Source organism: Galeopterus variegatus, unplaced genomic scaffold, assembly GCF_000696425.1.
Source record: "Galeopterus variegatus unplaced genomic scaffold, G_variegatus-3.0.2 Scaffold728, whole genome shotgun sequence".
Taxonomy (NCBI): domain Eukaryota; kingdom Metazoa; phylum Chordata; class Mammalia; order Dermoptera; family Cynocephalidae; genus Galeopterus; species Galeopterus variegatus.
In genome coordinates, this window is record NW_007726839.1 from 159504 (window position 1) to 175715 (window position 16212).

Genomic DNA, 16212 nt, shown 5'->3' on the forward strand with positions numbered 1-16212 from the left:
CAGGCAAATATGCTTTATTGAGAGACTCAAAATATAGTGGCTTAAACGAAATATTTCTCTTTCACACAGTGGTCCAGAGAGCAATCCAGGGTTGGTGTGACTGCTCAGTGGCGTCAAAGGCCCAGGCTCCTATAAGTGTTCCTCTTCCATTCTGATGGTAGTACCCTTGTCTGAATGGTGGAATTTATTTGCATTTTAGCTCATGGGAAGAAGGAAAGGGTAAAGAGAAGAATACCTCCTTTCCCTTTAAGAGTGTGATTCAGGGCCGGCCCGGTGGCGCACTGGATAAGTGCGCCGCTTGGGAAGCGCGGAGGCGTTCCTGCCCGAGGGTTCGGATCCCACATACAGACCGGTTCCCGCTCACTGGCTGAGCGAGGCGCGGGAGCAACACCGAGGGTTGCAATCCCATTGCCGGTCCCCGGTCCGGTACGGGGGCAACACTGAGGGTTGCAATCCGTTGCCGGACACGGAAAAAGACAAAAGACAAAAAAAAAAAAAAAAAAAAGTGTGATTCAGAAGTTACACTTTGCTTCTGCTCACATTACATCGACCAGAAACCTTGTCACATAGCTGCAAGTAGGACTGCACAGTGTATTTTGGTAGGTGTCATGCACTCAGCTAAAACCTCCCACTGGTAAAGAAGAAGGGGAGACTCCACTGGGGGGTTAACTAGTAGACTGCCATGGGATTCTGGGCCTTGGCTTGTCTCCTAAACAGCTGGTAAAACCTCTAAGTCTTTAACCATTGGCAGCCACCAGTCTCAGTGCTCTGCCTTGCTTACACTTTCACTTCATTTTTGGCTTTTAAGAATTTATCTTACTTTCTTGCTAACTCAGCAATATAAAGTGTTTTTAAAAATTGTACCCATCATTTTAAGTTGTTTTTTAGTGGGACTGTGTTTTAGCTGATCTAATCCAAATACAGCTTTAAACAGAAGGCCTTATTATTTTATCACTTAAAGTTTTATAATAGGACTCGTTTTGGGTGGTTTTTTTTTTTTAAGGTACACTAATAAAGAATGATTCTTTCAAACCACTGTTTACAGCTTCCCTATTAGCCAAACAAAGAATTGATCTTAAGAACAATATTCTTTTAAATAACTTAGCCCAAAGCAAAAATATGCTGAGCATTAATTCCTTCTAGTCTCAAGAAGAATTCCTTCTGCTCCTATATACTAGGTTTTATTTACAGTTGGTTTAGAATTAGTGATTTTCCATTTTTAAATCCTATGCTCTCTAATAATAACATTTAGTGGACGCCTACTGATAAGCCAACCAGGAGTATCTGGCAAGTCATTCTACCTTGGTTGAGAAGTAGTGTAGTCTGCACTGTCCAAAATGGTATTGATGTCATGTTGAAATGATAATCTATTGGGTTAAGTAAAATATGTTATTAAAATTAATTTCACATTTTTTTGCTTGTTTTAATGTGATTAGTATAAAATTTTAAATTATGTATATGGTTCACATTATGTTTCTATTAGACAAGGCTGCTTTAGATGATACTATCCATAGTCCTGGGACCACATATGGCTTATATGCCTAAAAGAGAAATAAGTTACACATATTTAATTTGCTTCTTCTTTTCTGTCAGTTGTTAAAACAGCCTCCTACCTGGTCTCCCTCCTTTCATTGCCTCTGCCTTGTTCATCAACAGAGTTCTTACAGTTACCTTCTCAAAATGCAAATAGGATCATGTCAAGCATATACTTATTCGTGCTCCTTCTTCCAAACTTTTTAGCATAATGGACAACGCCACTTACAGTCTGGACTCTATTTCTTTTACCAACTCCTTCTTCTAACATTTTGACACACCAAGGTCATTCCAGGACACTGTGGTCTTTTCATACCACAGGCTCTTTCTTTTGCCTGGAATAAATGATAGCCCTTCAAGCACCATCTTTCCTTGTCCTTCTCCAACTCTTCCAGCAAAGTTAGTATCCACCTCTTCACTTTGATTGGACTTGGATCTTATGAGACAGACTTACCATGTTATACTTTTTAAAAAAATTATTTGATGGTATATTTGTCTCCAAAATTAGACTGCAATCCCAGGACAGGAGCCCTGTCTTGTTTTTGTTTTCATTTTTATGTCATCAAAACTTAGCATCTAATTGGATTTTATGAATATTTATTAATTGAATAATGCAGTAGGGAAAGGGTTAATTCAGTGCCCCCCCCCTTACCCCCCCTCACTGACCTTTCTTTATATAGGTGTTAGAACCATGGTGCTGGCAAGTTATTTAACATCTTTGTGCCTCATTGGTAAAATTAAGATAATATTCATCTTATAGGTTGATTGTGAAGATTAAAATGAGTTAGCATTGTAAGGTGTTTATGTGACTGGCACAAGCTAAGCATGTAGTAAATATTGACTACTATAATTGCCATAATACAGTCTGAACTGTTCTTCTCTTTCAGGAAACAAATCACAGGTTTTAACTGGATTTCGAAAACCCAGTGTTACAGAAACCAATGAAATAGGAAGAAAAATCCAGTTCTGAGCCGTCGTTGAATCAACAATTATCTACTTTGCAAGGAATTTCTGATTCTCTTTTTGTGAATCTCATTATTTGAGAAGAGCACTATAAGGCTTAGAGTGAGTTTGGTCTAGATGTTTAGAATTTAGGAAAGAAAACTTGCCCTTGATGATTAAGGACAATGTAATGGATAATATACCAGATCTTGGGAGTGTTTAAAAGAATTGGCAAGTAGGCCACTTACTTATTCAGTGTGTATAAGGGATTGTGGAAATTTGGCAGATGGAGTAGGAAAAGTTGACATAAAATGAAATTGACTAAGTATAGTGAGCTAAATGTATGTTAATTCTAATTATGTAACTCATTCTTTTTTGAGATTTATTGAGGTATAATTCACATGCCATATAGTTCACCCATTTGATGTGTACAATTTAATGGTTTTTAGTGTATTCACAAAATTGAAAATATTATCACAGTCTAATTTTAGAGCATTTTTGTCACCCCAGAAATAAACCCCATACACCTTAGCAGTCACTCCCCATCCCCTACTACCAACCACCACTGTTTAGTCCTACGTAACTATTAACCTATTCTCTGCCTCTGTAGACTTGCCTATTCTGGATATTTCATATAAATGTGACTGGCTTCTTTCACTTAGCATAATGTTTTCAAGGATCATTCACGTTGTAGTATATAGCAATACTACGTTCCTTTCTAGTGTCAAATAATACCTGGTTGTGCAGATACAACACATTTTACTTTCCAATCATCAGTTTATGAACATTTGCTTTGTTTCCACTTTTTGGCTGAGTAATAATTCTGCTATGAACATTCATGTACAGGTTTTTGTGTGGACATGATTTCAATTATCTTGGGATATATAACTAGGAGTACAGTTGCTGAGTTATATGATAACTCTATATTTAACATTTTGAGGAACTGCCAAAATTCTCCAAAGTGGCTGTGTCATTTGACCTTCTTACCAGCAATGTATGAGGGTTCCAATTTCTTTATATCCTGTTATTGTCTTTGTTATTACATTCTAGTTGGAGGACATAGACAATATATAAAATAAGTTTAATATATAGAATGTTAGGTGGTGATAAGTGCTCTGGAAAGAAATAAAGTAGGGAAGAAGGATAGAGACTGCTGAAGGTAAAGCTTGTGAATTAAGATAAAATAGCTAGAGAAGGCCTTATGGAGAAGATAAGGGAGGAGGCCATGCAGAGACAAGGAGAAAAAGAGGTCAAGGAAATAGCTCAAAAGCCTCAAGGAAGGAGAATTCACTGGCCCATTCAAAGAGCATAAGAATGGCTGGAATGGAGTAAGGGAGGTGAGTAGAAACAAATGAGATCAGAGGTAAAATGAGATCAGATTGTGTAGGGCCTTATAAGCCATGATAAGGACTTTGGCTTTCCCTCTGAGTGAGATCCTAAGTCTTTGGAGGACTTGTGCAGAGAAACAGCATGCTCAGACCTCCATCTCAATAAGATGTTTGGAGCTGCATGCATGTGCACATATGTGAGAGGGTATTGGTTGCCACAATGACTGGGGACAAAGGTTGCTAAACATTTCGCAACATACAGAAGTCTTCCACAAAATGTCAATAGAAGCCGTGCTAGGAAACACTGGCAAGGAAGAAACAGGAGATGAGTTGAGACACTATTCCTGAAATCCGGGTGAGAAATGAGGGTGATGTGGAGCAGGCTGGGCCAGAATGGGTGACAAAGAAACTTGATGACTCTGGATATGTTTTGAAGTTTGAGTTGACAGGATTTGCTGACAGATGGAAAGTGGAATAAGATTAACAGGACAGTTAAAGATGGCTTCAAGGATTTTCTGAGTGTTGGGGATAATGGCGTTGGCATTAACTGTAAAGATTCAGACTGAAGGAGGACTAGGTGCAGAGAGGGCTGCAGAACCATGGGTTTAGTCTGAGATTTTAAGTTTGAGCTGTCTTGAGACATATATGTGGGCATGTTGAGTAGACAGTTGGAAATACATCTGCAGTTCAGAAGAAAGGCCTGAGTGGTCATATAAACTTGGGACTCTCATCAGGTCTGATTATCAACAGGAAATGACTTAGGGAAAGACTGGGGCTTTCCAAAGTGAAGAAGTCAGGGTGATGACCAGGAAAAAGCCAGAGAAGGGAATTCCATAGACCTGTGTCTCAGGTTAATCCCGAACAATGCATGTGCTTGGCAGACCCAAGCCAGAGTAGCAAACGCTTAAAGAATTAAACTGAGACTTGAACCACTGAGCGCAAAATGGAGCTTATGGTCTGAATTTAACCAGGATGATTGTGTACTAACACAAAAACTGACATTCTCTAAGGGTTTAGAATAGAACTCAGAGTCTACATGACATAACAGGCAATGTTCAGGACACAATACAAAATTACCTATTATACAGAGAATGAAGAAACTATGACCCATCCTCAGGGGAAAAGACAACCCTGAGATGCTTCATGAAGTAAAAGAAAATCCACTTGAGATGATTGAAAAAAACAGGAAATCTCAATGGAGAAATAAAAACTATAATGAAGAACCAAATGAACATTTTAGAACTGGAAACTATATATCTGAAATTTTAAAACTCACTATATGAAATCAATAGCAAAATGAAAATGATAGAGGAGTCAGTGAACTTGGAGATCAATAAAAATGACCAGATCTTCAGAGCAGAAAAAAGATTTAAAATGAATATAGTTTTAGGGACCTGCAGTATAATATCAAAAAATCCAACATATGTGTAATAAGAATCCCAGAAGGAATGGAGATAAATATTGGGCCAGAGACAACATACGAAGAAATAAGGGCCAGAAACTTTCTAAATTTAGTGAAAGGCATACTTTTACAGATTCAAAAGGATCACCAAACTCCAAGCAGAACAAATTCAAAGACATATGCCTAGATATATCATAAACTGCATAAGACCAAATATAAAGAAAAAAATATTTAATATTATATACTATTATAAATATTTAAGTAATAATACATGTTAAATATTACTACAGAAAAGTGACAAATTGCACAAAGAAATTTTAGGGTAATTGTGGATTACTCATCAGAAGCCATGGAAGAGAGTGAAATAAGAAAAATTTTATTATATTCAGCAAAAACATACATCCAGAAATTAAATAAGAACATTGTCAGATAAAGGAAAACTAAGAGAATTTGTTTCCAGGAAACCTCTGTATGAAATACTTAACGAATTTCTTCAGGCTGAAAGAAAATGATACCAGATGAAAACTTAGATTCTATTAAGTCCTTTAAAATACATATGACCATTAAAACAAAAATTATAACGTTGTATGGTAGAGTTTTCAGTGTATGAAGATGTAATACTTATAGTCCCTGACCCAAAGGGCACTGGGGTAAGAGTAAAGGGTTTCTATAGTTTATAAACTCCAAATAGATTTGAAAGTTTAAATATGTATATTATTTGTAATCCCTAAAGCAACCACCACCACTAAAAACAAAAATACAAGAGATATAGCCAAAAGTCAATAGATGAATTAAAATGAAATGTTAAATATGTTCACATAATCTAAGAAGTCAGGAAAGGGGAAAAGAATGAAACTTTTGGGGATGAAGTAAATGTTTATCTTGATTGTGATTATTTCACAGGTGAATACATATACCAAACTATCAAATTGTACATTTGAAGTATGTGTGGTTTATTGCACATCAGTTTGACCTCCAAAAAGATTTAATAAAAGAGAAAGGGAAGAAAAAAGTTGAGGTAGCAAGTAAAGGCAACCTTTTTGAGGAGATTGTTGAAAAGGGGTAAGAAATGGAAGGAAACTCCGAATGAAGAGGCTGAGTGGTTTGTTTGTTTTTAAGATGCAAGAAATAATGGAATGTTTGTATGCTGATAGAAAAGACCCAGTGGAGGGAGGGAATGCTACCAAACTCATTCTACAAGGCTGTCATTATCCAGACAACAAAACCAGATAGACACAACAAAAAAGAAAACCATAAGGCCAATATCCTTGATGAACACTAATGCAAAAATCCTCAACAAAATATTAGCAAATCAAATACAGTAACATATTAAAAAGATCATTCTCCACAATCAAGTGGAATTTATCCCAGTAATGCAAGGTTGGTTCAACATACGCAAATCAATAAACAAAATACATCACATCAACAGAATGAAGGACAAAAATCATGATCATCTCAACTGATGCAGATAAAGAATTTGACAAAATTCAACATCCCTTCATGATTGAAAACCCTTAACAGTTTAGGGACAGAAGGAACGTGTCTCAACACAATAAAGGCCATATAAGACAAACCTACAGCTAATATAATACTGGAGCAAGAACTAGAACAAGACAGGGGATTCCCATTCTCTCTGCTCCTATTCAACATAGTACCAGAAGTCCTAATCAGAGTAATTAGGCAGGAGAAAGAAATAGAAGGCATCCAAATTGGAAAGGAGGAAGTCATCCTTGTTTGCAGTTGACATGATCTTATATATAGAAAACCCTAAAAGCTCCACCAAAAAATCTCTTAGAACTGATAAACAAATTCACTAAAGTTTCAGGATGCAAAATCAACATACAAAAATCAGTGGCATTTCTATACACCAATAATGAGCAAGATGAAAAAGAAAACAAGAAATCAATCCCATTTACATGAGCTACAAAACAAACAAAGAACCCTAGGAATTAATTTAACAAAGGAGGTGAAAGATCTCTACAAGGAAAACTATAAAATGCTGATGAAAGAAGTTGAAGAGGACACAAAGATATGGAAAGACATCCCATGTTCATGGATTGGAAGAATTAATATTGTCAAACTATCCTAAAATTTGTTTGGAACTCCAAAAAATCCCAAATAGCCAAAGAAATCCTGATCAAAAAGAACAATGCTGGAGGCATCACACTACCTGACTTCAAAGTATACCACAAAGCTATAGTAACTAAAACAGCAAGGTACTGGCATAAAAACAGACATGTAGACCAATGGAACAGAATAGGGAACCCAGAAATAAAGCCAAGTATTTACAGCTAACTGATTTTCACAAAGGTGCCAAGAATATCCACTGGGGAAAGGACAGTTTCTTCAGCAAATGGTGCTGGTAAAACTGGATATCCACATGCAGAAGAATGAAACTAGACCCCTATCATTCACCATTTACAAAAGTCAACTCAAAATGGATTAAAGTCTTAAATGTAAGACCTGAAACCATGAAACTGCTAAAAGAAAACATACAGGAAATGCTTCAGGACATTGGGCTGGGCCAAGACTTAATGAAGAGGACCTCAAAAGCACAGGCAACAAAAGCAAAAATAGGTAAATGGGATTACATCAAACTAAAAAGCTTCTGCACAGCAAAGAAAACAATCAACAGAGTGAAGAGATAACCTACAGAATGGGAGAAAATATTTGCAAACTATTCATCCAAAAAGGGATTAATATCCAGACTATACAAGGAATTCAAACAACTCAACAGCAAAAACCCACAAATAATCCAATCAAAAAATGGGCTAATGAGCTGAATAGACATTTCTCAAAAGAAGACATACAAATAGCCAACAAGCATATGAAAAAATGTTCAACATCACTAGTTATCAGGGGAAATGCAAATCAAAACCACAGCGAGATTTTATCTCACTCCAGCTAGAATGGCTGTTATCAAAAAGAAAATAACAAATGTTGATAAGGATGCAGAGAAAGGGGAACCATTATACACTGTTGGCTGGAACATAAAGTAGTACAACCATTATGGAAAACAGTGGTGAGGTTCCTTTAAAAAAACTACAGACAGCACTACCATATGATCAAGCAATCCCACTGCTGGGTATATAGCCAAAGGAAAGGAAATTAGTATGTCAAATGAATATCTGCACTCCCATATTGATTGTAGCACTATTCACAATAGCAACATATGAAATCAACCCAAGTCTCCACCAACAGATGAATAGATAGAGGAAATATGGTATACATACACAATGAAATACTATCGAACCATAAAAAAGAATGAAATCCTTTCATTTGCAGCCACTTGGATGAACTTACAGGACATTATGTTAAGTGAAATAAGCCAGGAACAGAAAGAGAAATACCACGTGTTCTTGATCATATGCAGAAGCTTAGAAAGTTGATCACATAGAGGCAGAGAGTGGTTTTCAGAGGCTGGGAAGGGTAGAGGAGAGGAGGATAATGAGACGTTAGTGAATACAAAAGCACAGTTAGATAGGAAGAATACTACCTAGTCTATTGCACTGTAGGGTGACTATAATTCACAACAATTTATTTTATAGTTTCAGTTAGCTAGAAGAGGGGATTTTGAATGTTGCCAACACAAACAAACAATAAATGTTTGAAGTAATGGGGGAAAAAATCCAGTGGTTGCAGTGTTTCAGAGGAGGAGGGAGGGAGCAAGGCAGGGTAGAATGAATAGGTGGAGACAGGATTTGCAGGGCAGTGAAACTATTCTGCATGGTACTGTAAAGGTAAATACATGAAATAATGCATTTGGCAAAACCCATAGAACTGTACAACACAAAGAGAACCCTAATGTAAAACTAAGAAAATAGTAATATATCAATATTGCTTCATAATTGTAACAAAAGTACGACACTAATCTAACATGTTAATAATAGGAGAAATGGTGCATGTGTGTGGGGGGAGGTAATGGGAACTATCTGTACTTCCTGCTCAATGAAAATAAAGTCTATCGCTTAGAAGGAAAAAAAGAGAAAAGAGCTAACAGAGAAGAAAAAGTTGGCCATGTCAGAGAGAGAGAGAGAAGAGAACCATTGGAACGATGTCCTTCCATAAGTGAGGGGAGGTGGAATCTTTAAAATGGGATTGGTCTCAAATAACAGCAGAGACCATAGTTACAGAAAAGAGTGCAGAGTTTATGGACACAGATGCTAGAAGGTGGGAGATGTGTTGGTGGAACCCTGTGAAAGCTAAGCGTGGTGATGCGGTAGCAATGTGAAAGTTTGAGAAGAAAGAAAATATAGTTACCCTGTGACAATGGGAGAATGGATAGATTAGATTGTCAAGCAGTGCCAAGCAGCCTTCTGAAGTTGGCAGTCATGGAGTCCACAAGCCCAGTTAGTATAGCTGGGCATTTTTCCTCCCCATATTCAGATATGCAGGTTTCTGCATGTAGATGGCAAAGACTCAAATTCAATCAGGTTTCAGGTTCTGCCAAGCAGATACGATGAAGCTAGAGAAGGACAAGAAGTTTGAAATTATAGAATTCAAACAGGATAAGGAGGGAAATGAAGAATTGAGGGACAATTAAATAGTTCTAAAATCAATGGGTTTTTTGGTCCCATCGAGGTGAAAAAATTATTGGCTTTGATATTTGAAAAAATGCTGGAAAAAATAGATGATGATAGAGTGTGACAACTGAAATTAAGGTTGAGAAAGAGGCTTTCCAGTTATTGATAATGACAAAATCTAGAGCTGTGCTTTCCAATACTTTCCAAAGTAAATCAAAATGAAAACTTCAGTTCCTCAGACACACTAGCCACATTTTAAAATCCCCATGTGACAAGTGGCTACCATATTGTACTGCACAGATATAGCACAGTTCCATCATCACAGACAACTCTTTCGGCAGTGCTAGATATATGATCGTGGGAGGGAGTATTTAGAGACCAGGGTGAGGTTATGGGGGGCTTCGCTGATGGCTGGCCTTGTGTTGCAGAGGACACAGATTAAAAGATTGGGAGAAGGTGGGAGATGAGATTAGAGCGGTTCATGTGCAAAGACATAGAGTTTGAATGTGTAAAGTGAGTGGTAAATGAGGAGTCCTGGGGTTCTTTGGGTTTGACATAAACATAAAGGGCATAATGAGCCCTTTTCTGGGGGCATCAAGGCTGAGGAGCCGATTGGTAGGTGGGTTGGGAAACTTGCCTGGAGCATGCAGAATGCCAGTGCTTCCTTTCAGGAACTGCCAATGGAAATTTGAGGACTGGGGCAATGGTATTTTTACTCTGCCCATGTGGGGCTCCCTCTTGACTCTTGCATGTAGGAACTTGAACCAAACCTACAGTTTCTTTCCTGTAAAAAATGTATTATATGATATCTGAAATTTACCAAAATAGGAAGTGTATGTTTTGTGGGCTAATCATAAAATAAGTACAGAAAACATATATGATAATATATAAATATACCAGGTATGTATAATAACAACATAAAAATAAGTATAATAAATATAAGTATAATAATAAAGTAATTATAAATTATGGTGAATAATGATAATCACTTGAAAAATCATTATTCAATTTAGAAACCAGAATATGATAAATATTGTTGAAGCTATCTGTGCATTCTTACACGTATAATAATAAAGTAATTATAAATTATGGTGAATAATGATAATCACTTGAAAAATCATTATCCAATTTAGAAACCAGAATATGATAAATATTGTTGAAGCTATCTGTGCATTCTTACACAATCCCATCTCCCTGGCTCCCCAGAGAAGTAACCGCTATCCTAAATTTTATTGTCATCTTTTCCTTAATGTTTTGAAAATAGTTGTACCACATATACATATTTCCCTAAACATTTAATTTTGTTTGTCTTTGAGTGTTATTAAAATAGTGTATTATGCGTAGTCTTTTGCAAATTGTTTATTGTCACTCAACATCGTGTTTCTAAGATTTATCCATGTTGTTGGATATATGTGTAACTCATGTATGTTCACTGCTATTTGATCACATATTGCGTGAATACTTAACTATCCCTTCTCCTGAAAGTGGGCACTTTGTTGATTCTCCATTGTTTTCTACTATGAATAAATGGTTGTCATGAACATTTTTGCATGCATTTCCTGACATAACATGTGAGATGTTCTCTAGGGCAGTGTATTTTCAAACTGTGGGTCCCAATCCATTAGTAAGTAATGAAAATACATTTAGTAGAATGCCACCAGTATCCACAAAAAAAGCAGGGAAGGTGGAGGAGGTTGGGAAGGGGAGAAAGATTTCAACCAGAAAGGAAATCTTTTAGTAATCACCAGAGTGGTGAGAGGAGAGGGAAAAAGAGGTGAATGGTTCCTTAGGCCTTTTTGAAAACATGGAACTGATCCTGTGGCTGCATACCTGGGAGTCCACAAGAAAGTTGATATTGTAGACATCAAGGGAATGAAAACTATTCTAGAAGGAAGACCTCACAAACATTACCATGGCAAACTGGTAAGAATCTAGAATGTCAAACGCCATGCTGCTGAAATTGTTGGATCAAAAAAGATATTTTCCAAGAGAATGTGCAATTTGAGAATATTAAGCACTGTAATGAACTAAGATAGTTTTCTGAAATATGAATAAAAATGACCACAGAAAAACTGAAGTGAAAAAAGAGAGAGACAAGAGTTCTAATACAAAGAAAAATGACCAAAGAAAAACTGAAGTCAAAAGAGAGAAACACCAGCCTGTTCCACCCAAGGAAAATCCCATTTGGAAGGCACATGGTAAGGAGTCTGTGCTGCTGGGACTGATTCTATAAATTCATGCAGGATTGGTATAAAAGAAATGAACTTTTGTATGAAAAAACAGAAAATACCAGAGCATATCACATGTAGTAAGAGCAAGTATTGTTTTCTTAAACTAATTTTACTTGTAAGCATGTTGGTGTACTGGATCAGGGTGTAAAATGTATTTCTTATTGTCCAAAGACTGATAGTCCAAAGGTTTTTAAAGCTGCTCCTCTAGAGTACTTGGGTTTGCCAATGTTCAAGTTGTTTTTCACAGTGTAAATTTACACTCCCACAGTCCTTGTTTGTGGGTCTCTATGCTACATCCTCCTCAACATTAGCAATGAGAGATTCCTTAATATTTGCCACTCTAATTAGTATTAAATGGTACCTACTGGTGGTTTGAATTTTTACTTACTACATGACTAATAAGTTTGGGAATATTTTCACATGCTCATAGGCCATTCATGTTTTCTTTTCTGTTAAATACCTCTGATAGCGTTTGTCCATTTTTAAAAATTGCAGTCTGTTTATATTATTAACTCAAAAATTCTAGCTGTTCATTCTTCGTTGATTATCTATGTTGCAAATATTTAGCCTCAGTTTATGGCTTGTTTTTCCATCTATGATGTCTTTGGATGAGCAGAATTCCTTAGTTTTAATGTTGTTGAAATTATTCACTTTTTCCTTTATGATTTATATGGACTTTTGTTTGTTTTTTTATTTTAAAAAGTACATTACCTAGAAGTTATAAAGGTATTCTCCTGTATTACATTATTATAGTTTTGGTCTTTCCAACTGAAATTGACTCTAATGTATGGTATAAGAAACCCAATTTCAGGTTCTTTTTCACATGGAAACTTAGCACTGTTTATTGAATAGTCTATTTTTTTCCCCATGCTCTGAGTACAACCCATGTTATAGAAGAAGTTTTGTGGTCTACATATATTTCTATCTATTCTGCTCCAGTGATCTATTTCTCTCTCCCAGTATCAATTCCACACGGACTTGTTACTGTAAAGACTTAATTGCCACCTTAATTTCTATAGCATCATATTTAATCTAGTAATTTAAGTTCTCCTACTTTGTTCTTTTTGAGAGTGTCTCGTCTATTCTTGCCCCTGTTGAGCTTTCCAAGTAGCATGAAAATTCCTATTGGAAACTGGTTTTAAATTCCATTAAGTCTATGGATTAATTTGTGGACAAATACATTATATAATATTTGGACTTCCTATTAATGAGTATAGTTATAGAGTTTCATTTGTTTGGGTCTTTTTAATGTCCTATAATAAAGTCTTATAACTTTTTTTGCCATAATAGGACTTGCACATTATTTATTAGATTTATTCACAAGCTCTTATTGCTATTGCAAACGATAACAACTTTTTAAAGAAAACATTCTTTATTGAATAGAAATGCAATTGAATTCCATATTGTGAATCTGTATTCAGCAATCTGGCTAAGCCATTATTAAATCTAATAATTTATCTGTATATGTTTTAGAGATTTCTACTTTGACAATCATATCACTTGCAAATAGTTTTGTTTCTTCCTTTCTAATCCTTTTATTTTTTATTTGGTTTTATTCTCTTACTCTCCTGGCTGAATGCTCTAGTACAATGTTGAATAGAAGTGTTAATAATAGCATCCAGTCATTTTATGGGATCTTAAGGGAAGTGCTGTCACTATTTCACTATTTAAGGATTATGTTTTTTTAAATGTTCTTTATCCAGTTGGAGTTTCCTTGTATTTTTACTTTGCCAAATACATTTTTAAAAAACATGAAAAGGTATTAAAGTTTTTGCATCCATTGAGAAGATAATATAGGTTTCTTCTTTAATCCATTAATATGGTAAATTGCATTAATTTATTTTCTGTTAAACTACTTTTGCATTCCTCAGACAAGCCCAACATCGTCATGATATATGACCTTTTTTATAAACTACCTTATCTCATTCTCTCTCTTTCTCTTTTTCTCTCTCTGTCCCCCAAACCCACCAGTGGTTTATTTATTAGTCTTTTTGAAGAATAAACTTTTGACTTTGTTGATCCTCTGTATTGTATATTTTTTTCCTATTTCATTAATTTCTGTTCTTGCCTTTAGTATTATCTGTCTTCTTTGAGTTTATTCTGTTGCTCTTTTTCCAATTTCTAAAAATGGACATTTACATAATTAATTTTTTAGCTTCTTTTTTTTCTAACATAAACATGAAGTCTTTAAATTTACCTCCTTGTATCAATTCAGCATTATACTACATGTTTAGATAATATCTCATTTTTATTAATGTTCAATTCTAAATATATTTTAATTATCAGCATGATTTCTTCTTTGATTTATGAGTTGTTTAGAAGGGAGTGTCTACATTACCAACCATATTCTTTAAAATACATATATTTATTTTTGTTACTGATTTTTAATTTGATTGAATTGTTGTTATAGAATCTGTTCTGAATATTACTTTTTGAAATTTTTGAGACTTATTTTATGGTCTAACACTTGTTCCACTTTTATAATGTTATACGTGTGCTTGAAAAGAATATTTATTTTCTAACTCTTCTTTTTTTTTTTTTTTTTTGTCTTTTGTCTTTTTCCATGTCCGGCAACGGATCGCAACCCTCAGTGTTGCCCCCGTACCGGACCGGGGACCGGCAACGGAATTGCAACCCTCGGTGCTGCTCCCGCGCCTCGCTCAGCCAGTGAGCGGGAACCAGTCTGTATGTGGGATCCGAACCCGCGGGCGGAGCGTCGCTGCGCTTCCCAAGCGGCGCACTATCCAGTGCGCCACCGGGCCGGCCCTTATTTTCTAACTCTTTTTTTTTTTTTTTGTCTTTTTCCATGTCCGGCAACGGATCGCAACCCTCAGTGTTGCCCCCGTACCGGACCGGGGACCGGCAACGGAATTGCAACCCTCGGTGCTGCTCCCGCGCCTCGCTCAGCCAGTGAGCGGGAACCAGTCTGTATGTGGGATCCGAACCCTCCGGCGGAGCGCCGCTGCGCTTCCCAAGCGGCGCACTATCCAGTGCGCCACCGGGCCGGCCCTTATTTTCTAACTCTTAAGTGAAAGGTCTTGATGCCTGTTAAAAGACAAACTATTAACTGTGTTATTTAAATTCTCTACATCTTTACCAGTTGGATTTTTTCATTTTGGTCCACTTGCCCCATCAACAATGAAATAGCTAACAGTTACATAGTGCTTGCTATGTACTAGGCAATGTTCCAAACTCCTTATAGTATATTAGTTACTAGATACTTATAATAGCTACTCTATGAGGTGAGTACTATTATCATTTTGCATATAAGGAAACTGAATGAATTAAATAACTTGTTCAAGATCACACTGCTAATAGGTAGCAGAATGTGGAGTCACACTTGGCATGCATGCTCTTTACTACATTACACTACCTGTCAGTAACTCAGAGAGGTGTGTTGAAGTCTCCTGCAATACTGATGAACCTGTCAATTTCACACTGAAGTTCTATCAGTTTTTTTCTTACACATATTAAGGCTATTTAGTTAGGTGAATTAAATCTTTTGTCAATAGGCAGAACCCTTTTTATCCCTGGTAATACTTTTTAAAATCTATTTTGTATCTTATTAACATACATAGTCACTCCTATTTTCTTTTTGTTAATATCTGCATAATATAATTTTTCATTCTTTTGCTTTCAACCTTTCTATGTCTTATGTTTTTGGCATATCCCTTATAGACAACATTTAGCTGGATAATTAATTTCTTTTAATTATTACATTTTTATTGAAATAGAGCATTTATGACTACAGATTTTATTATTGTCATTTAAAGTACCTCATAGGTTCTGATACCTAGTGTTTTTCAAAATCTTTATTTTGTAGGAATTTTTGTATTTTTACAAAAATTTCCCCTTTCACCTAACAGTTATTAAATACAAGGTTTTAAATTTCCAAAGGAAAGGCCTTTTAAAATATCTTTGTTCTGCCAAGACTCTTTAAAGAAGACACACACACACACACACACGTGCACACACACACACTCAAGCACACTATCTGACTCTTGTTATTGGGTGTGCCAGTGGCTTCGGTTGAATATCCCTCCAAAACTAAGTCATTACTGTGACAGTGTAAAGAAGGCGGGAGGTCCTATTATGGTAATTGAAAGGTGGGGCCTTGAAGAGGTGATTAGATTGTAGGACCATGCCATAGCAAATGGATTAAAAATGGTAGTCAAGGGCATGGTTCTAAGAGCTTTAAAGGTAGAGCACATGAGAGGTTAGTCTCTCTCTGCTTCACCATTTTCACAATGTGA